The sequence below is a fragment of the Scophthalmus maximus genome, chromosome 1 (assembly GCF_022379125.1).
Source record: "Scophthalmus maximus strain ysfricsl-2021 chromosome 1, ASM2237912v1, whole genome shotgun sequence".
In the NCBI taxonomy this organism is placed as follows: domain Eukaryota; kingdom Metazoa; phylum Chordata; class Actinopteri; order Pleuronectiformes; family Scophthalmidae; genus Scophthalmus; species Scophthalmus maximus.
In genome coordinates, this window is record NC_061515.1 from 23,204,563 (window position 1) to 23,231,584 (window position 27,022).

Below are 27,022 nucleotides of genomic sequence, written 5' to 3' on the forward strand. Positions count from 1 at the left end.
ACTTTATACATTTAACTGTGTTTTAACTGTGACTTTTCAAGTGTGCATTTCTGCTGGTTCTCAGACTCAGTTGAGACTGTTGATTTGAACCAAAAAAAAATTTGGAGATGTCACTTTGGCATTTTATTACCAATTCTAAGAAATTTTATCAACTACATTTAATCAAGAGAATAATCAATAGTGAAATGAATTGGAACAACTGTGGTTCTGTTGCAAAATACCTGCACAGCAATTGATGGATGATGCACTTTGAGGAGGGTCGGTTTAGTAGCATGTAAATGGGAATATACAAAAATGAAGCACTGCATAATTTAGATTTGGGTCATGAATACAGTCACAGTACAGTACGATGTAGTGGATGATGGGTAAGTGGCACACTGAACACGAGCCCTGAGGAGGACAGCAGGAGGGCCAAGGTTGCCGTGACCTGCAATTAACCCTGGATCCTGTGGCTTCCTCCTCCTCCTCCTCCTCCACCTCCTCCTCAGCGGACGAGCGAATTATGTTTTGTTGACTCAGCAAGACATGCGGGGGACTGGAGCATAACGAGCGCTGCCAGTGAAGTGTGAATGAACAGTGTATATACAGTGAACACCAGCATGGCGTGCGAGGCATGCGCACACACACAGAGAAAAACACACTCCCTCTCATAAGAGCTGCCGAAGTACCGTAACGCAGGCAGTATGGGTGCACTGAGATTTTGTGTGCTAATGATTCAATTCTATTATTTCTAACAAAACTCAAACACCCTAATGCCTGTTGGGGGGTCCAAAAATATATTTTTTCTTTAATTTCACCGATCATATCAATGTTCAGGGTTCATCTGTGAGGAGAGACGCGCCACCTCACGAGAAACTGAGACTGGGCCACCAACTATTTCATGTCACTGCAAATTAAATTCCATCAGGGCTGCAACTAAATGACAAATTCTGTTATCTATTTTGTCGCATTATCGATTTATCTGCCAATTATTTGTATTTTTTTCTCATTTGATCTATGTAATATCAAGTAGTATCTAGAGTCGTCTCCCCTGATTACACTTATCTCAGTTTATCTCATCTTATTACCTCCTTGGCGGAGGTGAAAAGGCCAGGCACAATGTTCCTCATCACCGGAAGTCTTGTCTTAAGTGTACACATTGGAAAACTGGAGTTTCAGCATTTTCATATTGACAGTATGGCTTATCCTTTCAAGTGTGTTTATTGCATGAATACTGTATCTACATGTGAGTGCTTCAAGGCATCCGAGTCCTCGTACAGGGTCCTCTACAGTACACCACACAGTCTCAGTTTTCAGATCTTCCCTTCGAGAATCTACTGACCAGAAGACTCGCTGGACTCAACTGTGGTGGCTGGAGGATGGGTCTGAAGTCACACATGTTATTAGAATGAAATAAATCGAATGTGTTTTCATAGGAACTACTTTCAACCTGAGAAATAGTCCCAATGGAAACCCCTTCTTCTACTTCTACTTCTACTTTGCTTTGTGGAAGGAAACACTGCTATTGATGGGCGAGGACGATCTCCCCCACTGCCATGATGCCACCATGATGCTGAGCGTCACGTCCAATCAGCTGTCAGCCAAAAAAATCTCTTACTATTGACCAAAATTTTAGGAATATTACAGGTCCAAGAAATTATACACAACCACATCAGGAGTGATTGATACGCCAATTAGTCATCAAATTAAGAACCATTACAATGTATTCGTATTTATGTTCACTAGTTTTTCACTAGATTAAAAACATGATGATGGGAAATTATAATTAAAAAAAAACAGTAGATTTAAATTATTGATTGATAATTATTATTGCTAATTTCTGCATGTGCTGTGATAAATTAAGATACATGACTTCTTTCTGCATATTTTATTGTCAGCACATCAAGCCCGTTTCTCCTTTGAGAAAAGTTAAGGTTAAATTTTAAGTCAAACTGACTGCTGTGTCATCCTGGCCTTTTTACCTTTCAGCCTCAACCCACATCAGACGAGTCGATGTTTCCTGGCACACAGCGCCCCCACCCCGCGCTGATGTCATCGTTCCCATGGCGACATGAGACCAAAGGGTGGGAGGGAGGGACGGGCCAGGCTGGTGGCAGTCGGGAGAGTAGGGAGGATGCTGGCTGCAGAGGAATGGACTTGAACGTGTTATGGATCTGCAAAAATAGGTCACCAGATCCTGCGGGCATGGCCCCGGGGGGGTGGGGTCCGTCGCAACTGCGCTGACACAAATGGTAGCCGAGCCATTTAAATTCATCGATAAGGTGATAGCTGGTTGTTTGTTGGGCTGTTGATGGCGCTGATGGGGAGCGGGGTATCTTCGCGTGTCAGTGCCTCGTTGCTATGGATGTTGGTCCTATTTACGCATTCCGTGCTTCCATCACAAAACAGTATGAAAGAATGTTGAGTCATCCTTTGTGGGACACTGTACAACGACCCCATTCCAAAGCAGAAGGACGATGGTTCCCAGCTTTTCTTTCGCCGCTAATATCACCAAAAAAAACACTGAACAACAAAAATAATCCCCCTCACAACGGTGAAGAATCCTTCATCCTAATTTAATCACCCGTTACTTGACTTTTTTGTGCAAATTCGTCCCTAACATTTTTTGAGTCATCTTGTTAATAGGGTAACAAAGAAAGAAATATAGGGTAATAAAGAAAAAAATCTGTTAACCATCATCATATGTTAAAACGGTTCTGTGGAGGGGTTCAGACTTTCCTTCCAATGAAATCTTCTATACATGTATTTCAATGTATCCATGGCACTGATGATGAAATATTGACATTTTAAAAGTGATTAGCCGACTGATTGGTTTTGGCAGAATAATCAATCATCGTTTAAGTCATATTTTTGAGCAAAAATGCCAACATCTGATGGTTCCTGATTCTCAATAAGGAACATGTTTCAGCTTTTTCTGTTGCGCATTTAAATAAACTGATGGTTAAGACAAAAAAAAGAAGAGTAATCAGAAGATGTGATCTTGGGATTTGGGAAAAACGTGATAGGCACTTTTCGCAATTTTATAGAACAAATGAATAATCAATGTAAATAATCACTATTTGCAGAAACAAGTTCAGGCTTTTCTTTTCCAGCACTTGAAAACTTGAAATTGTGTGTTATTTCTCCGCCGATCGCTGAGGCATCTCCTGGCCCATGCCCATACACACCTCCACACACACGCACACACACAAAACACACTACACACATCAACCGACACATGCTTAAAAAAAATCCCAACCGCACGCACATAAACAAACACACCCTCTAGCTGACGCCCCCAACTGCATCCACACACCCACAACTCTCTGGATGGGAGCACACACATTGTTAACATGAGCTAAATATAGACACGCACACACAAACACAAGACTTCTCTGAAACAACATTTATCCACCAAATCTACATTTAGCCTCTCGTCCCGTCTTGTCATTTCCTGTCATGTAACCCAAAGTCATATAAGCAGCGAAAGCTGAAAAACACATGGGGCTGGAGTTAATGACTGCTTTTTGGGGGGGAGAGGGCAAAATATCTCGCATGACATCAACCCAAACAATCGGCCCTTATCCCTTCCCACGTTATGGTGGGCATGCCCCCCCCCGTCTCTATTATACATCCATAAACAGCCAGGCCAATCATCTGGGTGAATGCAGCCACTTAGATCTGACTGGCGGGCCCGTGAGTCATGGGAAAAGTGAGTGTGAAACGTCCTGGGAGGATTTTGAGTGGAAGGAGCTTACCAGCTGGCAGCAGGCCAGAACTCCGTGTTTTTTTGTTTTTTTTAAGTTATTCAAGTGTGAGTCGTCGCAGTTTGAAAGCTGCACTCAAGCAAAATGAGCAAAAAGTAAGGGTACAATTCAATGTGGAGTTTTTAAGCCCTCGCAAGCAGCGTGGTGCTGTGCATGGTGACGGAATATTGCAATTTTATTTTGCTCTAATATGTCCGCTTCGCTTTAACGCTTGAAGGTGGGTGTGCCTGGCGCTCAGAGCAGGAGCGGTCGCCATAAAGGCAACAACCTATCGTGCTCGGGAGACGCATCATAGCTGGCTTTCGTGCTAATGTGGCATGCAAGCTGTCCATGCGATGCTACAGGGAGTAAACTGCCCAACCAGATGAACACAGACCAGGTTCACCAGCTGCCTCCCCTCACTAGTGTCACTCTGACGCTAGGTGTCATACTGTATTTGCATGGCCGTGATTTGATTGGCTGGTGCCTGCGCTGCGGCTTGACAAGTTCAGCTCTGCAGGGCGAGCGACGTCACCCCATTCAAAGTGAATGAGCGGCGTTTCCGTGCGAGCGCTCCGTTAAATATTTAGTATTTATCCAAAGCCTCGACAAGGTGTGTGCACAAACATCAGGTGTGTGCATATCAAAACGAGAAGGATCCTTAAAACAATAATTGCATCGTTATTTTACTGCCACTGTTTTTAATGCTTATTAGTCGACAAGCTCAAGTGAAGCTGCAAAATGTAAACACCCGCAAGCATGTTAACACTGTCACTGTGTAGCATGGATGGAGCCTTCATGTTTTTTTTATAGCCAGCTTACCTGACTTGAAGATCTGTCTTCACTGAGGGATGAAACGGACGAGTGCCGGGTGTCTGCTCAGACCTGCCAGGAGGAGGTGAGAGAGGACAGAGGAGACGTGTTAGGAAACCAATACGCGGAGGTTTCTCTGGATCCTGGCGTGATGCGGGCAGTGGATAACGTCATTTGTGTGTGTTATGGCGCCGTGTGTGTGTGTGTAAGTGCTGATCTGGAGTCAGTTTGAGTCAGTGATCTGGGTTGGACAACATGCTTTGATTTCAAACACAGATTATTTCTGTAATGCGCAAAATAGGTTTAACCCCAGACCAGCGGACAAAAGAAATCCCACCCTCGGAAACACCGGTTGCCCAATTCTGTTGGGAAAAAAAACCCACGCAGACCTGGCACCCCCCGGTTCTGTCACCAACAGTCTGCCAGCAGCGTTAATCCAGACCTCAGTGTGGCCGTGTAGCTCTTAAGCCGCCGCTGATCGGCTGGACATGGCAACAAAGCCGAAAATAATCTCATCTGTCCAGAGCGTGTGCTCAGGCGTGGGCGTGAGCACATGTTTTTTGGTGTCTTCCTGCATTGTAGCAAAATTGTGTTTCGTATTGACATGAATTATTTCCCTCACATATTCAATACTCCTCTGAATAGTTTATAGTATAGTTTTCTTTATATCTTTTAGATTATTTTGTTAAAGATGGCGAGATATGACAGAGTAGAAATCTACTAAAACAAACGTTTTTCTGGGAACAGAGAATCATGATACTTTTCATATGTTCAGATGACTCATGGATGCTTCTGTTAAAACCAAGTTCACGAATGCAGCTGGGGACATCTTGAGAGGAAAGAAGAAAAAAGCATGATGATAATAATCCCCAAAAAAGCGATGACTTTCCATAAACAAGTGATTACAAGTGAACATGTCCTTTGGGTGCCAACTGGACCGACTCAACGAGTGAGCCGTTTTTAAGATTTGTCCGATTCCTGGATTGGTCCGCATGGGGCTGAGCCAGGGGATGAGTCGGGGCTTAAGGCGTCCATGAAGGGAGACAGATTTGCACGTAAGGAGGTAGAACACAGAGCATCCTGTTGACATTAAAACAGTGTGAAAGGACCGTCAGGGGGGCTTCTTGTGCCAAGACCAGCGAAAAGAAAGAGATAGGGGGATGCAAAGAGAGCTGTGCAGAGATTCTCCAAACAGGAAGGAGGTTGATTTATTGGATGACAGAGAAAGAGAGGCCTGGGGGGGGGGGGGGGGGGGGGGGGGGGGGGAGAGGAATGACAACTATTTGTAGTGTTCCATTAAAGAAAGAAAAAGTTTGCTGCAACTTTTCTTTGTATTTTGGGATATTGTTCTAGTGGTTATGATGACAACAACTTAATTTTAACTTAGATTTGGGTAATCACTGTAGCGTTTGGTCTTTTCACTTCCACAAAAGTTTGATTTGCACAGAACCAGTTTATGGTGTTGTCCTGTTCAGCTGTCTTGGGTCATAGGGTGTTTTTTCTATGTACGCTGGTGACACATGGTTGCAGTGATACATGTGTTTTAAATTAAACTCAAGGGTTCTATACTAATTGTTAAAGATATCAAATTATATCTTATGTTTTACTCAGTTTTCAGTGATTTAATTATGCAGGAATTATATGGATTTTAAACTGGGGTTGACAGAATATACTTCTTGTGTCGATATAAGTGAATGTTTCTGCTAAACTTTTAAATGTTATGCCACTAAAACATTAAAAGAACAACACACTAGTTTGCTCTTTTTAGTTCAGGGATGGTGTGTATTCTTTCTAAAAAAAAATGGGAATAAAAAACATACAACATGTTGTTTGCCTTAAGTGGACCTCAATTTGCAAAACAACTGTTAATATGGGTTTTTAATTTTGAAGGACTGAAGAATTAGTTTCAAAGACAATATAGAATTAAAAAAAAACAACGGGAAGCCTCCGAAACTGCTTCAAAACAATGGAGTGTTTCTCCAACCGTTCTTTTTTTTTAAATCTTTTGAATTGTTATCCGCCTGCAAACAGAGAGGAGGAGACATTAAGGCATAAATTATTCTGAGGGGGAAAAGAGTTGATATTTTGGAAGAAGGGAGGGGAGAGAGAAAACAGTGAGACGCAGAAATAGAGAAAATAAGGAAAAGAAGGTCGCACAGGAAGTAATGTCTCTTCTGGGGGAAGGACTGCACGGTTGGCCAGCAGGGGTAGCTCGGCCAGGAAAAGAAAAGGGATGAGGAGAGAGGGAGAGAAAGGTGGAGGAATAGAGAGAGGGGTGTAGTCAAAGCTCAGCCGCAAAAATATGCACACAATATCTTATCTCCAAACTCATTAATTACAGCTTCTACAGGTAGTTTGTGGTTTCCCACAAGCTGATCAGTCACCGACAATGACCACCCGGCGCGTCTTATTGGTCGATTTAATGGAAGGCACAAAGAGAGGTTGAACAAACCAGCGATTCATCTCACAGTCCCTGGAAAGAAGGAACACGCTTTACTATATGCATTTGCTTTGTTTGTTTGACCCGCATGTTCCTCCCGGGTGGAGCTAGGCCAAATGGGTCAAACGGAAGGCAAGGAGGGAGGGGAAGAGATGGAGAGAATGAAGGGAAGAGTCGAGGACAGAGGAAGGAGGGCAACGAGGTCAGAAGATGACCTAATCCACAGATTTGACTTCATCATCAGAGACGAGGCAAACAGAAAAAATGAATCCTAATCTCGGCACGGCGCTGTAAAACGATAAACCTCGCCGAACGATGCCGAAAATGAGCCACCAGAGGAGATGAAGGGGATACGACAGAAAGATATTATCAGAATTATTACTTGCTGCATTACCGGACATCGCATCATCCTGCGGGACTTTGATTATCCAAACTCAATCATGCGCAGCCTTCAGAGTGCATTAACAAAGAAACAGTTAGAAGAATCGCATCAATCTTCACATTATGAACGAGAAGGGGAAAGTCATAATTCCTCATCGGTTCTGCATTGATTTATGGTACTTAAAAACTCGCCTGGCACCATAATCGAAGGCCGAGGGAGAGCGAGCTGCGGTAAAAAGGAAGGAGTGAAAGACAAAAGAAAAGAAGAAATGACAGCCCAATATTCTTGGAGTTGGATCGAATTCTGGTTAAACAAAGCCACTTCGAGGCATATGTGAGAATTATTTTTGAGGGGTTTTCAACATGTTCCTGTTCTAATGATTGTGCAAAGGAAAATGTGACGTCACGTCACACCTTTTTAAAGTCGGCCCAAGACTAAGCCGGCTGACCAATAGTGTAACTTCAACACCAACTCAACTCGGTCCCTGACATTTAAACTAATAGATGAAGCACTGTCGAGCATTTCCTGTATCTTTGAACATTATCTTTCTGAGACACTTTTGTATTTAACTGTTGTTGGTTGTTTTTTTGCCTTATCTAAACAGAAGTTATGTACATTACCTAACACGCAGATGAACAGGAATTTCCAGCATTACAAAGGCCTCGAATTTAGTCCCAGTTCCCTGAGGAAAACAAATAAGGCCGTCGGGGGTTATGTCACCAAGAGGTTTAGTTGTCAGCAGAACTCCTGCTGCCTCATGCGAAATGCTCAAAAAAGGAAGTACGATTGCGTTTCGAAGAAATTCAACTGTACTTTTAAAGTGTCACTTGGGGTCTCATGGGGACACTGAAGTGAAATTAAACACCCCCCCACACACTGGTTTCACTGAAATAAAAATGAAAGAGGTGTGTGTAAAAGGGAAACTAACGCCAGGGAATGGGATGATTTACGGCGACAACGTGGCTGCTGAAGCCGCAGTGGTTTGTCCGGACCGTGGTGGCGTTTAGGTCGGACGTTGGGGTGCGGCCTGTAAATTTGACAGAGGTTCACGTCTGAGGGTCTCGGCTTCTCCCCCTTTTCCTCATCTATAATTCAGACGGACCAGACGGCCTCCTTCTCCCCACAGGCAAACACAAACAAACGCGTGCACAACCCCCTCAGGGCCGGCACACGCCTCCACACAAACACACATGCACGTTTAACACATCAAAGAGGAGACGCTGCGGTCATGATGAAGGACATTCAAGTGTGTGTGTGTGTACGTCTGTGACGCATCCAATGTGCTATGACAGATAACGCTCAAAATAGAACTAAAGAAAACAACTTTAGCTGCAATCGATAAAACTGAGTTATCATTCATATTTATATTAGACACTCCTTTATTGTCCTTCCGCATCATAGGTGTTTTGATAAGCATGTCAGACTTGGCGTTAAGCGTTTCATGGCTCCTCATTATCTTTTCATCGCCGGTTAGTGATTGCGTCTGCGATTCACTTTTCGAACCACGACTCTGTGCAGCCCTGAAACTCCTTTATTCCGCAGGCTGTCCCTGTCAACCTTACAGGTGTCAAGAGAGAAGGGAGGATGTGTTTCTCCACTTCCACACTTTGTGCAGAGAGGGTCTAATGAGCAAACTTCCTCTCATAATGTATCTAATAGAAGACAACCTGCAGGTCTTATATTAACAAATATGCAAATCTGTCATGGGGAAAGGTGAAATAAACCATGACCGAGTTTGTCTGGAAAAAATCTTTGATAATTCAGACTGTCTGACACACGCTGCATTAGGGAAGACAGAAATAAGACTATACCAAAGCTAAATAGCTTAATATTTTGGAATCTGTGGTAAAGGAAGACATGAGGAAGAAGTTAAAATTGTTTGTTTATTTATTAAAATAAATCATTAATTATTTATTAATGATAAAAAACAAAGATTAAAGCCAAGGAAACATGGGATAAGAGGGGAGTAACATGCAACAGGTCCCCTGGGCAAAAAATGGATGTTGGGATACAGACTGTATGTATGGTGTCTTTACCACAGGAGAATTATGATGCCAAATATTATTACAAGCCTCCTGAACTGCATTGGCATGGCGGTTGATTATAGTGCTGTGCCAACTTGAGCCCTAAAGACTTTTTTTCCTTTGTACAGTACACAATAAAAAGAATAATAATAATCTGGGAATGGAAAATATTCAGAACATTTTGATTATTTATTGTTTAGTCATGTGTGTGTGTGTGTGTGTGTGTATATGTGTGTGTGTGTGTGTGTGTGTGTGTGTGTGTGTGTGTGTGTGTGTGTGTGAGTGTGAGGGTAGGATAGCTCAGGCGGAGAAGAATGGCATCCAGATCTGAAGGGAAACGATGACCTGACGTTTTATACGAGAATAGATCCCTGACAGCAGCTCACCAAGCAGAGGCCACGAGTGGAGAAGACCATGGACCGACACACATTACTGTACGGCTCATACCGCAGATGCAAAAAAAACCAAAAACCCTTCACATAACCTACAAGCTTAAACAAATGCGAGCAGCGCCTCGTCTCGCTGCGTTATAAAAAGCACCAGGCAGGGCCAGGTGCAGGTCTCTGTGCCTCCAAGGCAACAGCTGCACGTAAAGAGGGGAGAGGGGAGTCTATATACAAATACATCCTGGGTGTATGGGTTCCTGAAAGGCCCCACGGAGTAACACAATCATATTCATCAATCAACATGTTCGGACAGGGCGGTCCAAACTGGTACCTGGAGGCAAAGAGTGCAAGTACGCTAAAAATGTACAGCATGGTCTTCTTTTTTTTTTAGGTTCAGTAAATCTTGCTGTGTTTCTGCAACACGTGATGTGAGTGAGAGAACCAGTTGCATTTTCTTCTCGTTTTGCAATCACATCTCGACGTATGACACCTTGAGATGCGAATGTTCTGGACGCTTGTCATTTTCCATTGTTATATTTCATAGCTTAATGCAAGTGAGAATTCCATCTTTTTCCAGTCTCAAAACGAATTAACCGCAGTGAGAAGAGACTGGTCGCCATCGACAATGGTGGACGTTTTTCTTCACCGAAATTAATTGCGCCCTCCCTTCAATTCAAGTTGCAATTTAAGTCCCAAATCAATGAGCTGTACAATACAGTTAAGTCCATTAACATGCGGTGTTAAAATCCTTAAGAGTGTGGAAAGGTGATGGTCCGTCAATCTTAAATGGGATTTTAATCCTTTAAATTGTGTTCGATTTGTAAACACGGTACAGGTTATTCAATCCTTCTTCTGATATTTCGAATACCAAAAGCAGTCAGAGTGCTTTGTGGACACGCTGAAAGAATGCTCACCTCTTTAGGAACCCCCCCCCCGGCCCCCAAGGTATTTTATGTCGTGCAGCATCATCACGATTTCCTTTCAAAACACGAGTCAGCCGCACAGCCCATGCTTGTCGGTTCTATTTCGGCCGCCTCTGCCTCCGTGGCTCACCTCATCTTCGTCATCCCTTTGACATCCAGCCTCATATCGCTTGTCGACAGACACTCAAGGGCGTCCTGTCGAAGTCGAGGGGCAGCGTTTCCTCAGCTGCTCCCTTTACCACAGTTTGCCTCTGAAGAGCACCTGCAGTGCGTCGCACACTGAGCTCAGCCCTTTAGTTTTAAATGCACCACGCGAAGGTCGGATAATTTACAAGCCGCTACAAGACACAGGGAGATGAAGTATGACTTAAGTGGGAAGGAATTTGAACATTCTTGACCTTGCGAACAAGCGTCAGACAAAATATTCACAACTCAAGGTTCAGATTCTTTAGCAACAGTCTTTGTTCAGGTACACTCCTGAACGTAAGGAATAACGATACTCACATGCAAACACGAAAAACAAAATTTCAACCAAAAACTAATTACAGGGAAAATGCGGGAATCTTTTATTGACTTTTAAGAAGTTTGGGGCACAAATCTTGAGGAGAATAAATAAAATGGACCGCATAGAAGCCATGATATCCTGAAATACCAGATCCAATAATTCCCATTATGCAGATTATGAACTAAAGGTGCATTATAGGATTAAACTAACTACAGTTTATGCATGTATGGAAGTGCGTAGGAGGAAAAACTATTGCAACAGTGCCCTCTCCTCTCACACTTCCTGCAACACCGACATTCTCTACTACAATTAAATGACCCTGCTGACAAAAAGCAGTTGGAAGCAGGGAGTATATGTTTAGTTCAAAACAATGTCCCCCTCTCCCACTGGTTTTCCACTGCGAGCGCAGGAACAGTTGGTTATCCAACACAAATACAGAAGCCTCGACGCAAGTAAACATGAAACTTCCTAGCGAGGGCATGAGCCTGGCGGAACTGGAAGAGGGATGCGGCGATAAGGGGACAAGCAGGAGGTCAAGGATGACTTGGGGGGGGCAGGACTCCATCTGTGACGTCACGAAAAAGGGCAAGGAGAGGGCGCGTTCGTCCCCTCGTCCTCCCCTCCTACGCCATGGCGTGTCATCCCGTTGGTTCCCTGGAAAAGACAGCTCGCCCCGAGAGCTGCCCAGCAACCGCGCACGCAGACGAAGAGAGACAGAGAGATGGGTGAAACAGGGACGGGGACGGAGGGGGGGCGTGTCGCTGTGGATGTGACACCCAGGTGACGTCTAGAACATAGTCACAGATACGGCAGACAGGAAATAATCCTTCGGTTATACTTTTAATAAGGTCACATCAGCGTTTTGTTGATCGTGTTAATCCGGATCTTTAGACATTCAGGCCAGAGCACAGCGACTCCCGTGTGTGACATTATGAAGTGAGCTCACGTTTGCCGACGTAACATCTGCTCAGCTAACCGGAAACTGCCGATAGGATCAATTCAGAAAACAACAGATGAACTGGTCTGGTCTTCTAGCGACAAAATATCAATTGGTGGTACAGATAAAGCCAGGTGTAGGCTACTGTCTTGACCCCCGTCCTAGGTGAGACTCGAAAACAAAAGACTAACGGGTGTTAGACTGACAGAGAGAGGAAGATAAGAAAAAAGGGGGAGGGCATGAGGAGTGGGAAAAACATGAGATATCAAAAGTTAGATTTGGCATCTCATCACTACATCACCACCTGCTCGTGTCAGAAAAAAAAAGCCACCCGTCAACTCCAAAAAACCCCTCCCTGGCCAAGCCATCAGCAAAACTCGTGACAGCCAGCTCTGCCGACGCCGACAGGCAGAGTACTGTGTCCCGCGGTCTCGCTCGGCTCAGTGTCACTCCCACAGAGAAACCACCAACAATCTGTTGGCTACGAGTGGCAAACCGCCGACGGCCGCATGCCAATCGCAAGGCCTCAGCCTCTTGACATAATCACAGCTGCCATTGTTTCCAATGGATATTGTGTTTTTGTTCCACAGGACACAAAAAAAAATCACTTGAGATCAGGGTTTGATTCGTCACGGTGAACACTCGTCTTCCCGCACATCAAACCCAGGGTGACCTGTGCTCTGCTGCCGGCTGAATTAATCACGTCTAGACGATCCGCGTCACTGAGACTAAAGGTCATCGGAAAACACAGAAGCAGCCTCGGGCGTATCACAACGTCAGCTGTTTCACACCGTCGCCTAAATATGTCGGCGGCAAATAATCCTCATTAATAAGAATCTGTGCCAGCAAAACGGAGCAAACGGATGCGAAGCAGGGAGACGCGGATATAGGTTTAGAAACAGTGAGCAAGAGATGGCACTTTGCCCCCAGTTGCTGTCACCAAAAAAAGGTAAAAAATGATAACATCTTACCTGGTGGGGTGAGGCGGTTATTCCAGCTTTTTGTCTGCAAAGATGGCACAAGGTGGTGGTGGTGGTGCTGGTGGTGGTGGTGGTGGAGGTGGAAGGGGGGGAGGAGGCACGGCAGCGGCTCCTGCGGAGAAGGACGGGGGGGAGGAAAAGATGAGACAGGAAAGAAATGAAGTGCGAACAGGAGCCACTGGGGCATCGCCGCACTGACAGAATTGGCTGACACTTTTTTTTTTCCTTTTCTTTTTTGCCGGCGAGCTAACTGCAGCACCTCACACACTCCCTCAAAAACACATCCACACAGCCAGTCAGCCGGGATGCTGCCTCACAGAGGTCTACCCCCACCTCACCACATAAACACACACACGCACACACACACACACACACACTCTGCAACCAAGCCAGTGTCTGCACTGCATTGGGAGAGGGGTGGTGTAAGTGGAAATGGGGGTGGGGGGGAAGGGTTTTGCCATGTCTGGGCACACAAGATATGTGTGTGTGTGTGTGTGTGTGTGTGTGTGTATGGTTGTGTGTCACCATTAATTCATGTTTGAAAGGGATACGAAGCTCATCCGCCCCCTGGGGGAATTGCGTTTTCCCGGGATAAAAGATCATCTCCATCCAAGAAATTATTCCACAAGCGTATTTCATTCTCCTCTGTGTTTATCTCATTCTTAAAAAAAACCCTGTTCTCTCGCTCCAAGACGTTGAATGAATGCTCGGAAAACCTTTGGACGGGAGAGCGAGTGCAGCATGAGTCCACACGTGTGTGAATACTGTATAAAAAGGAAGGGGGTGCGGGGTTTGCTCCGTGCTGAATAATTGCTCTGTCCCGGGTGCTCATTTGCAGGCATGGCCCACTGCAGCAGCAGCAGCACAGAAACAAAGGCGAGCGAGGGGGGGGGAACGAGGAGGGGGAAGAGGTGAGAGACACACAGGGAGGGGAGGGGGGGGGGGGGGGGGGGGGGGGGGAAGAAGGAGAGACTGCAAAAGGCCAGACAAGCCGAGGAAAACCAAATCCTGAATCAGACGAAATCAAATATTTCTGTGTTTGAGGGGCTCACATAGGCTCCCATTTGCTATCCACCACCCGCTTTACTAGAGATGGTGGGTAAAAAAATACAGGAATTGTGAGCTGAGTGGATGACAGAAATTAATGAATGAGTGCAGCGAAATCTGTCACTATAATTATCCCTCCTTTACTCTAAGAGGGACATCAAGTGACTATCCATCTTCCAGTGTTTTTGGCCTTTTTTGGCACAAAATCCCTTCTCTTTGTTTTCATGGACCATGTTTGAGCTCCTTCCATTTTAAATGTCGGTCATCCATTCAAGACAAGGCTCGAGCCAGAATCGGCCAATATCTATACGCATAACACATTCCATTGTTACCTCTGTTTGTGTGTGTATTGATTGGTTCGTTTGTGTGTCAGCAGAATTGCGCAAAAACTACAAGATAAATTTGACGGAAAAAATTGATGGAAGAACCATGAAATGGGCCAAGAAAGAACCCCTTCAATTTTGGCCTGATACGGACCAAGAGGTGGATCCCGGATTTTTTTTTCATCACTTTTCTTTAACATTGCTTATGTGGTTTCATAAGAGGACTTGGCCCCAGCCGAATTGCGTAGGGGAGAGCAATGTGCTGCGAGTGTTTAAGTGGCTATAATCGACATTATTATATTGACAATGGATCACGTGACTACTTGTGTGTAAAAGGGGCCACTCGACTCTGTGGCTCGCGTTAGCGTATTTAAGCTCGTCACTTTCTGCTCTTTAAAACCAGTCCGACCTTCCATAAATTTAGCATGTAAGTATTGCAATAACATAGATGTAGGGAGAAAAAAAAAATCATGACATATCCTTTAAGTAGTATATAAATTAAGCCACAAAAGCAAAACCAATATGACCGTACTGATGTCAAGAGAAACTCCCTGACATGATCGCCAGACCTCAGAGAGACCACTGAGGATGTTGTGGGACTGAATCATAAAGGACACAGTCATACGGTTTTCCGAAACCACTTAAAAAAAAAAATTAGGAGGAGGAGAGGGAGCCAGGACTGCTCCTTCCATCCCACATCACATCTCCTCCCCAGTCCCATCATTAGCTTGTCGTATTTCAGGAGGGGTAGCAAAGAGCCCTCCGTGTAGGACTGTAATCAGCCCGTCATCGGCGGGGGCTGGAGAAGGTTTAAAGAAAGCCAGTGAGACACTGAAAATTACAGTAGAATAAAATAAAATAATCAAGTCGAACTGAATCGCGAAGATCATTTTGCCGGAAGGGTTTGGGTGCTCCTGACAAACCAATGGGCGCAGTGTCACTTTTGACGGGCAGCACGAAAGAGAGCGAAAAAGAGGTAAGAGGTGAGGTCGGGAGGAGAGGAAAGAGGAAAGAGAGAACTCACGGAGGGAGTCGAAGCTCGACAAGGCGCAGACAGTCCTGTCAACGCCAGCCGCCTTTGGGGAGGCCTTTTGCCAGCGCTGATTAGAGGCCGATGTCTGCATTAGAGCAGCAGAGCTGGCGAGCACGCCCGGCAACATCTAATCTCCCTTCAGAATCCAGAAAAGCAGATGCCGGTGGCGCTAACGCCAATCCGCCACAACCGTACCGTCAACAGACACGCCGGCTGGCTGAACTCGCCGTCGCAAGATTACACATTATTATTTTGTTGACCCCACGTTTGTCCCAGGACATATGGACAATTAAACGGCAGACACAACCTTGTTAGGCAGGTGCAAACGGGCCACGCAAGGGTCAAGAGTCAATGTGTCCAGATATATTATGTATATATATTTTCAAATGTTGAACAATAAAAAGAAAACCTTTTTTTACAATACACCAAACTACAGCTGGACAAAGAGTTTTTTAAAAGTCACTGAATTATTGTTTTGATTCGCTCTTTTAAGGATATTTAAGGATTTTCTTTTACTTTATAGTGTCAATATTTTTAGCTCTGCAGCCATAGTGTCAGCAAAACTTCTTCTACTTCCAATACGAAAATTTATATCCCACAAGCATCAGATTTATTACCTTTATTCAATCAAATGGGTGCATGTGGTTATCCCCGGGGATGAATTCCAATGGCACAAAATAAAACCTTTGCGTCTAATCCCAAATTTAAAGGTAGGTCAATCTCATTGCTGCATTGGAGGTGGGGATGTGAGATTGGGGCACGGCCAGCTCACTTTGATCGGGATTAGCCGACTGGATCATCGTGGCCCAAGGGTGTTATCTGCCCCGTACCCCTTCATCCAGATTTAGATGGAAAAATGTCATCGCTGGTCGGGGTATTTCTGCATCTGGAGCAGGTGCTGTTTGATAAGTCGTTTGAGAGATCCCGTCTCCGACTCCAATGTTTTAGGTGTCAAACCCATAAAACCCATCCACGAATCCACCACAACAACAAGAATGACGCCTGTAAGACACATATAATGCTATTTCAAATATCACCATCCCTCCTCCTACATCTGTCTCTTACCTGGCCATTCTTCATCACTTATGTCAAAGAAGATGAACACATAAACACAGGGCTGCAAGAGGCTGCAGTGTGAACGATAGCAACATAAGCACCACCTGCTTCTGCAGGGAAAAAAAGAAAAAAAATCAGGTGCTGACTCATACTGGAATTAATTTAGCTTTTGGTGCATCACCGTGTCCAAAAAGCTGTAACCCATCATCAGACCTGATATTTCCTTCCCTGAAAAGCATGACTCAAGCCTTTTTTTTCAAAATGCAGCAGAAACACAAGCACAAGGGCAAATCCGTTGCAGGTGCTGGAGGAGAACACGGCAGCGGGTTCTGCGTCGCTGAACGCCGGTGTCGTTGTCGCTGTGGTTCCAGCTCTGTTTTTACGAGCCGCCGCGCAAAGTGAACTGCTGTGCTTCAGGAAAGAGCAGCTGAGTAGATGCTTTGAGACAAAAAAAGGGAACATTGGCTGTGTGGAAGTTGAGAAAAAAAGGGAAATGGGAGGGGAAAGATGATCTTAACACTAACGTCTAAATCGTCTCTCTCTCTCAAACCACAGATGTCAACAGGTTAAATCAGTGGGATCTGTCTTCCGGGCCAACATACTCACCAGTCACTCATTGCAGTCATCCACAAGGGTGTTGAATCAGGAGCAGCTGGACTTTGGTTGTAGTTTCTCGAAGACGTTTCACCTTCTCTTCTTGTGACCACGACGCCGATGACTCTAGCGACCTCGTTACAACAGCTTCCGTCATTGAAACAGTCTGGAGCATCAATTAGTCAGAACTGAAGAAGCCTCTTGGATGAAGGTGGAATGTCTTGAAGAGACTACAACCAAGTCCAGCTGCGCTCGATTCGACACCCTTGTGGATGACTATGACCTGGATGAATGAAAAATCCCCACAGGCATTCACAGTGGTGATTGCAATTTCATTGCAAAATTTCTCAAATGCGAGGACTTCAATCGATATTGAGCATCTTGTGATTTCAAACCGCTTGTTGGACCAATCCAAGGGAAATACGCAGGCATCTGCTCAGGCTCCGAGGACCAGTAATGGGCATCAGTCACTATTTTCTGACATTTATATAGACCCTCACCGATTTAATTCCCTGGGGAGGGTCAAAACACTACATTCCCCATAATGCAACTCCAAGAGCCTTTAGTTTGTAACTCCCTGGTGAAGTCCATGATGCCACTTTTTTGTCCGATTAAGTTTTGACAAAAAATGACCTAAACTGTTTTTTCTTTCTTTTGTTATTAAAAAAGAAAACGTCTCAGTTTGGGATCAATAAAGTACATCTATCTATCTATCCATCAATTCAGGCCACGACCACTGTATGCGTTTAACTGTAAGCCCCACAGTCGGTGCCGTGTTAATACTTTCACCCAGACATGGACCCAGTAATCTCCCGCACTGGCAGACGCACGTTTATGCCTGAGGACTGGGTCCCCACTGCAGCATCGCCAGGATCACAGGAGAAATCTCCTTCCAGCGCAAGGCCGACGGTCCAGTTTTCCACAACAACTGCCTCAAAATGGCCGAAAACACATTTAGCGGCATCTGCTTGTTTTCGTTGTTTGCCTGAAATAAAACAGTTAAATTAGATTTGAGAGAACGGAAATCTAATTACCAAAATCCGCTCTGATCTGGCTGTCGGTTTAAAGGTTGGTAGCCGCTCATCTCTCTCGGGCTCAGGTAGCAAAGTCAACAATATAGCTATCACATAATTTCATCAGTGAAGGTTATTCATGTTATTTATGTTCATTCTTACCATTGCTACGCAGACGACACTAGGCTATATCTCCCCTCAGAGCACGGTGATTATTACAACTGTTATTACTGTATAATATTATGACCGTCCTTCACTGTCTCCAGGTAGTAAAAGCCTGGATGGCAAATTACAATTACAAGAGAGAGAGACAGCATCTCACCTGTACTTACATCTTTGCAATGGCTTCCAATAAAGTACAGGATTCGGTTTAAGATACTTCTATTACTCTTCTATTTGTTTTTAATGTTTTATATGCCCAGGCCCTTCGATTCATAGCTGAGCGTCTCAGCCCCCTTTCAACCCCTGGAACTCTCAGCTCCTCTGACCAGATGCTCCTGGCCTTCCTTCGGTCAAGGCTAGCGTGTAGAGGGAATCGTGCATTTTTTGTAGCTGCTTTAAAGCTTTGGAACACTTTACCATTTGCAATTAAGTGTTCCCCCTCCACACTTGAGGTTAAACTGAAGCAACCAGACTTGTTTTCTCAGGGTTTCAACCCCCTCCCTTTTTTAAAAGAAAAAATCCAATAATTTAATTATATCTTATTTCATCTAATTTAATTTTATTCTTGTACTTCTCTTTGTTTGTATTAATTGTGCAGCACATTGTACAGGTCAATGAGGCAAAAAATTTGATCCAGTGAGTCAGAAGAAGCTTCTTTGCTCTATTCTTTTACCCGTTAACCATATTTTCTTTTTCAACCCTCTCTGAGCATTTACTCTGGCTGTTGCTTGACGTCGGGAAGCCGGTGTCGGAGGTCAAAGGTGAGTCTGTGCAGATCAGACACGGGAGCTGATCCTCTCCATCCGCCCAGAGCCCTCTGCACACAGACACGACAGCGTGACTCACACCAAAGCCACAGCTTTACTCCCTGTCCAGGGCCCATGCGCTCATGCCTCTGCCCGATCGGCGGCTCTCGTCAAACTCCCCCAAAAACACGGAACAAACATTGCACAACACAAAAACCAAAACAAAAAATCACATTTAAATTCATTTACTTTCAACTTAGCTGAGCTGTGTGACTATGTGGTCAATAAAGTTCATATTTCATTGTTTTTCCCCCTGCATGTGACTTCATTCAATTAGCTGCTATTCTCAATCTCCTCATTGAATGCTCGCGCTGTGTGCAACTTTATGGCTCCAGTCTACAGACTTCAAGACAGCTGATATACAGAAAGCAAGCCTCTCTTTGTTTCACTCAAGACCTATCTTCATTTTTCACAAGACAAAAAGCTCGGGAGCAAGTGCTCTGCGCAATCACATCACCGCTCGAGAAACTGGATTTAAAGTAACTTCAGTCCGTTTGTTGCTTCCGCTCGTTCTGTCGTCCTTCAGTACAATAAATAATATCCCGGCTAAGCTGCTTCATTCACCTGTGAGAGGAGACGTGTGGTCATTGTGCACTGCGACTTTATTTCATCAAACTACCATCCCTGCAGCTACAAGTGTCAAACCAATTGCATCCTGCGCTTTTTTTTTTAAGAAAAAACCCTAATAGAATTTGGGTGTTCAAAGTGAATAATTAATTATTTGAGTACAGGCAGCGGATGATTAATGGCATGAAAGTGACTCTCCACCTTTCCCACAGTCACAACACAATGACAGACCAAATGAACTCAGACCTGTGAATGTTTTAGAGAAAGGAAACAGATTTCTCAACGACATATCAAATCAGCCGCTTATGATCTGAGGCGCTTCAGAGTATGATCAAGTGAGAGCGTAGATTTCCTTTATTGCCCGTTTGTTAAGATAGTGTGACAGCAACTCCCAACTGACGCCAGCTGGACCACCACTGGATTCAAGTATGGATTCTGATGGATGGAAAGTAACTCACATATGTATGCACGTGTATGCGTGCATGCATATACATAAAAAACTGTTCAGTTCAGTACTTTATAGTACCGAAATTCGCTTTGCAGCAGAGATTAAAAAACGATAACACACCACACACACTCCCACACTCACAGGCTAAAGATGGGCTGGCTGCGTGTGTGTGTGTGTGTGCTACTCTTGGACTGATATCCCTCTGATATAAGCAGAACACAGGAAATTCCTCAAATGTGAAATATGCCTCCGAGAGGCCCGTTTTAAAATGGACACGAGATTTGAGAAGAAAGGAAGAGACAGGAAGTGGAGAGGCTGTGTTTTACAGCAGGAGGGAGGGTGGGCTGATGCCAAGACTGATGGGAAAAAATTCAGGGGTAAGACGGCAGGTCAACTGCTTTTATGGACTTAAATAAATGTATGCCTGTCTGAGGGCCCGTCTTAGAATACAGAGTGATGCTTTGTATATACAGCATGATATATTTATATCCATCCAAGAGGAGAATAGAATATTTCTGAATTTGATTTTTGAAAGATTTGTATATATAAAGCTGTCTGCCAGGGTGTGTGTGTGTGTGTGTGTGTGTGTGTGCGCGCGCACGCGCGCGTGCGTGTGTGTGTGGCTTAACACTAACCACAGGGTGTAGCCGTGGGCTTTGAAGTCGTCCCTACACCCTGGGCTGTGCTCAAACGCAGGCTACTGTGCAAGATCCCGTACAACTCGATGGAAAATCATGCTTTTTACTCTCTAGTCTGCACAGAAAACTGCGCAAAACTTTGATTGGTGAATTAAAAACAATTCATTGATTGTATCAAAGTAAGTTAGCTAATAATAAAAGTAAGGGCATCATGTTTGTGTTTGTGTGATTTGACAGCGTTGTGTTCTGTGAAGTTTTTGGGCACTGACGGTAGACAGTTTGTTTGAAAATCTTTATTTAAAAACCAATAATTTAAGAAGCTGTCTTGCTCCGTTGGCCTCTGTAATCCGTGTCTGTACCTGCAGGGTGTCTGAATGCGGCAAAAGCGAATAAAAAACAACAAATAAGTCATCAAATGCAAGAGAGAATCTAAAAGATCACAGATGCTGCGCCCACGCCCGCACAGTGCACAGACACAAAAAGCCAAATGAGAATAAAGTGATGGAACAAAGCGAAAATGCTGAAAACTAATTTCAATTATTGCCTCACCTTAGTGTATGACATTTGCTTTGAGTCTTTTCGATATTAATAATGCGGCTCATGGAAAGGGCAGGGGAACAGCGAGGAAAGGTAAACGCTTATAATTTGCGGCTGGCATGTTCCTGTTTCCAAGCCCTTTTTCCTTCCACACGCCATCTGCCCTAAATTAGCACCTACACGGGGAGCGCGGCGATCTGGGCACCGGTCGTAAGACGCCGTGGCGGAGAGAGTACTGGAGCTCCAGCAGATGGAGGACGGCTGGAGACCAGCCTGGCGAAAACTGTCACAGCAGACACAGGTGAATGTCTCTGGATAGGTGCTGGTTTGGGTAAATAAGGGAACCCAAATCAAGGGGCAGCAGAGAACTGTGGTGGGAAGGGGGAAAGAAATCCCTGCTGTTAAACCACATTTTTAACTTAATTTTCATTCTTTCTACTTTTGGCAGCTTTGGTTCATGAACAATCAGACAGATGTGGATATGACTGGTCGGTAAATTAAGGGCTTGGGACGGTGGATGGGTGTGCAGCGTGTCCAGCTGTCGTCCTGTCATAGAGCAACAGCTCCAGATTGCTTTCTTTTTAAACCATAATCCCAAATTTAACCAAATTATAGCAATGTAATTCAGATGCCTTTCCTTTGCCATATAATGCCCGAAACAATAAGCATATCCTCTAACCCTTACATATTCTGGTTTTCTGCAAAATGTCAACAAGAATAACAAGGCGAAGAAAAAAGCACAATGGATAATGTGATAAAATATCACATACACAAAAAAAAATAATCCCCGGAATAATAAAAGAATTATACCCCCACGATCAATAAAACTGCAGCGATTTGCTATTTCCAGCTGTTGGAAGGACAGCTACAAGAAGCGAGACCATTGGTTGAATGCTACGTCAGCCCAGATGTTTGGATTCTCCTCAGAGAGGTGCGAGATGCCGAGGATGAAGCCTGTTGAGTTGCTGAGGCATTCAAGCTCGGAGGGGAGAGGACGCACATGTCGCTGAGGAGCGGAAGTTTCTGGAAGTCATCGGGGACGGGCGTTGGGAGGGAGGGAGGGGGGGTGCAGAGGTCTTTTGCTGCGCTGAAGGAGGATGTCGCAACTCGCATACACAATTAAGTGATACAAAGGCATTGCACATGATTCATCTACTGTAAGTATGCAATCAAATACAGTATATGAACAAACACATAAAGAAAAAAAAAATGCTACTTAGTGGCAACCACCACACATGCAGAAAAAAGTCGCCAGCATGGACCCGCACCCCGTATGGGCTGGTCACCGCCGTGCAAACACGCAGCACGATGCTGCCAAAGCGTAAACACCAGTCAGTGACAAATAAACACAGGCAAACACAGCCCAGCGATGGAGTCAACAGCTGTCAGGTCTAATGGGGCACCGCCGTCACTCATGACCAACCGCCCCGTCAGTGAAGCATCCAAAACAAGCAATTCGCGGCTATTTTTCCCCTCCTCCTCCTCCTCCACCTCCTCCTATGAGTCACGGTAGGAGGTCTCAGGGAGCAGAGATGAAGTCGATTTTTGGCTGCGCTGAAAGGGGAAAAACCGCGAGCACCACCCACAACATGAATGAAAAATTAAAAAAAAAAAATTGTTGAAAAATGAATGCTACTAAAACTAAACTCAAAAGGGCCGTAGGCCTACAGAGTTTTGACCATTAAATACAAATCATGCACGCTTTCCACCACAGACGGGCCTTGTCTCGAGAGTTATGGTTGTATTCATCTCCTACCTTCTAGTTTCCATTCATCACATCACTTGTGGCTGTTTCTGTTTTTTGGGGTTTTTTGAATAGCATTTTGTGGGTAGGTTAAACCATAACTGAAGTATTTTTGGTATAGCTTGGTGCTGTGGTTTGCTGTGAAGGGGGGGGGGTAAATTTAGTCCAATCAGAAATAAATATTGGGTCAGTTGAATACAAGCTTGACATCAATAAGGGTTCTTGCCAAAAGAAAAGACTTTGATGACTGATGTTAGAATTGTTAAATTCCACCTCACACTGTATAAGTACATTGTCTGTGATGGAAAACCTAATCTGGCGATTTATGTGCTTACACTGAACAATCCCATTGTCAAGACACGATGTGGATTATCCATCAGGCCCCTCTGTACCGGTTTTGACTATTATCCAAGAAGAAGAAGTCCAGATTTATTTTCCTTCATGATGCTAACAAGAGAAATATATGCTGCATTGACCATATGTCAAAAAAACAGCCGGCGTATTACCATGTGCAAGCAGCTGAAGCGTGCAAAATTAACAGAATGGTCCTTTAAAGAAGAAACCACAATGCAGCAGCACATGAAATACTTTGAGAACCCAAAAAAGACCGGAGGCGTTGATGGTACGTCTCCGGTGGTACCTGTGTGAGTGAAAGATATGAAGATATGATTGAAGACTACGCCGAACGTTAAAATGTGCAGCTCCTTCCGACAGGAAGCAGCGCTTTCACCTTCAGATACTCTAAGCTATTAGCGTAAGTGATACAGCAATATTGTGGTTAGAGGATGGCATGCAGGGGGGATGCAATAATATATGAGGCCTCAGTAGCACGGGGGGGATCACTTGCCAGTTCCCATTAACAAAAATGGAGCTTGAGTTATTATAGGAATGAAGAGCAGAGCAGCATCCCCAGGTATAATGTGCCGACGTGTGCTACTGTGCTGGGACGCCTTAATGCACTTGAGGGACTGGAGGGTGAGGTCATTCTTCATTAACTTCCTCCACATTTACATGCTTGGAGCCTACAGGACATGTCTCTCCGATTACTTATGTCATGTGTGACAATAGAACGTGAAATTTGATCTAGTTAACATCCGGGCGAGGGTGTGCTTCATCTGGAGCCAAATTCAATTCAATTCAATTTTATTTGTACAGCGCCGAATCACGACCCTATACATTATTATCTCAAGGCACGTAGTGAGGTCGATAACTCCCAATATTACAGAGAAACCCAATGGTTCCCACAATGAGTAAAGGGGGTAGCTGTTTATTTGCTGCAGCCTTGCCTTTGTTTCCATGACACTGAGATGAGTCGCTATGGCTACTACGCCTTCAGAAAAGCTTTATAAAGAAGGAAGACCCGAGGACGGCGGCGACGTCGGCACCATTTATTGGCAGAGAGAAGATGTGGTGGGTTGGTGTTAAATGCCTTAGTGCTTCATCTGAATTGTGAAAAAAATATATTATTAACAAAAACCTGGGATGTGGATATAGAGTGTGATTTATTGCCACTAAATCCAATAACATTGCAATTAAGATCCCAGACTTCATTTTTCATGTTTAACCTTACAATGACAGACAGACCTTTTTTTTTTTTTGAGCACCCCAGGCACAGCGCTTCATAAATTACCTCAACACTCAAATAATCAATTATTAGGATCAATTGACTGGCAATCAATCAACTCATTGTCTCAGCGTGAGGTGCTAATGGGTTGAAGAAAAACATCCAGACATCTGGAAGTGGTCAAACTAAACTAAAGAGGATCAAAAGTTCATGATTCATCCAGAGAGAGTGATGGCAACAGGTCGCAGTTGTCAGTGCATCATCAGGCCGGCAGCAGAGTGCCTTCACCTCGAATGCAACTGACTGAGTGTCACTTTGGTTCTACACAGGCAGACACGTGCACATATGCAAACACACACACACTCACGGAGGCAGGAATCCACACACACACACACACTGGCTAAACAGCGACCACATGCAGGCACAGTCACACGTAGGCACGGCGATGCAGAACGGGGCGGACGAGGCCAGACCGAGCTTTTGTGTTTTCAATACTCAGATGCTGACGCAGAAGAAAGCGTCTTCGCTCTCCAGCTCCGTGCCTCTGTGGTTTTAGATCACAACAGGCTCACATGCCTGTTGACGGGGCAGCGGCGGCGGCGGCGGCGGCGGCAAAGCCGCCGCAGCTGGGCTTGAGAACGAACGAGCTCCTGCAGATGAAAAGAAAATGCATTCCGCAAGGGGCTGTGCCACATTAGTGGTGAGAACACGGCGAGATAAAGGCTGGTGGGAGCGTCAACAGTGTGAATCTTATACGTATCCTTACAATGAATTCTCATCTGATCTCTTCAGGACATTTTCATCAATGTTTTCATTCAGGCGTCATTATATTATTTTTTTTTTATTGTGGCTCAAGTTGCTCTTAACAAGGCGTAATACGTGTTTGACTTGCCTGTACTATACTTTACAATCTTAGAGAGTAAATAACTACAATAAATCATATTAATCTTTTCATTTTTCAGAAGTTCATGAGCATCACTGAAATACACTTCAAAACAAGAGCCTACACAGAGGGCAGACCTCCGCCAAGGCTGAGCACCCATAAACTGTTTCTCCCAAAATTAGTATTTCCATCTCCTACATATCATTTTTTTAAATGGTATGTATTTGTGAAGACATGAAATGACAAGTATGCCCTATCTCGCAATGATGAGAAATCCTTCAAAAAAAGATTCCTACCTATCTTTGATTAAAACCTTTTTCATGCAAATTCGTCCATAACTTTTTGAGTTATCCTGCCAACAGTCAAACAAACCATTCCCTTCCATTCCGAGCTGCCTGCTCATCAATTCCATTTCTAAACCACGTATCGCCACAGCGATGCTGTTTTACCCTCGACTAAAAACAAGACATATAATATTCGAGAAGGAACTGGATTCTAAATACGGAGGAACTTCCAGCTGTGGCTGCCAAAACAAGCTCTATTATGTCATGCTGGGGCTGCAAACCCAGGCAGAATCCCACTCAAAATAAAAAATAAGAACCAGAAGAGAGTTTCCCACTCAAACAGGTGGGAGCACAAAACTCTGACGTGAATTCTGAAGTTACGTGTAAATCAGGTCAGCTCCTTTTCGATCGGTAGCCTTGCACCAGCAGTGATTAACTCATCTGCCCGGAAGCCTCTTTGACCGGGAGGTTTGAAAATTAGGTTTATTAAGCTACGGCCCATTGCCCCTGGATAGAGGAGGTAACGTCTTTTGGAATTCTTTTTCAATAGATGACCCCAGTGTGGAGAAAGACGGAGAAAGGGGGTGAAAGAGGGGGGTGGGGTAGCATCAATTAGGGTGCAAAAGGTGGCAGTAACCCTGGCAGGCCCTCAGGGCGTGAGGAGCTCAGGGATTTTCCTCCCTGCCCCACTGCGGCCACGGGAGGGAAAGCGTCACATGCAGCCTCTCCCTGAGGTAGAGAGCAGATGGCGGGGGGATTAGCATCCGAATGTCGGCATGCTCATCCACGGGGGGGGTTCTCCCTCTCCTCCTGCTTCCCCGCAGGGGATAGGTGAGGTGAGGGAAAAGAAAGACTGGGGAGGGACAAGAATCAATAATTGGCGACCCGCGGCGCGCAGACAAAGGAAGCGGGTAAAAGCTGGTGGCTTCCAAAAAGTTCGAAAGGATTTAGGCAAAAGACAAAGCTAATAACGGGCCGTCTCTTGGAATGTGCAACTCAGTTATTCGTGCCACACTTTTTCTATTTGCATTTCAGGTTTTCACGCAGTGCACGCAAAATCTAAACACAAAAAGAGGCGTGCATGCATGTAGACACGTGACAGCAACAGAGACGACACCAGGACACAGTGACACCCTGCTGGCATCAACAATGAGCTGCGTTTGTGCTGTGGAGTTTCCCCATTTCTTTCCAAAACCCCCCAAAAAACA

The 27,022-nt window shown here is 44.6% G+C and overlaps 1 protein-coding gene across 5 annotated transcripts in view; it reads right to left on the reverse strand.

The window, feature by feature from the left end:
• Positions 1-27,022, reverse strand: part of LOC118304077 (microtubule-associated protein 2) — a 55,829-nt gene that overhangs the window by 21,258 nt on the left and 7,549 nt on the right. For all 5 annotated transcript variants that reach the window (XM_035629640.2, XM_035629636.2, XM_035629639.2 and 2 more), the window contains exons 2-3: positions 13,107-13,227; positions 4,548-4,610 (exon numbers count right to left, since the gene is read on the reverse strand). The gene's annotated coding sequence lies outside the window, so the exon portion shown is untranslated. The remainder of the gene's footprint in view (positions 1-4,547; positions 4,611-13,106; positions 13,228-27,022) is intronic.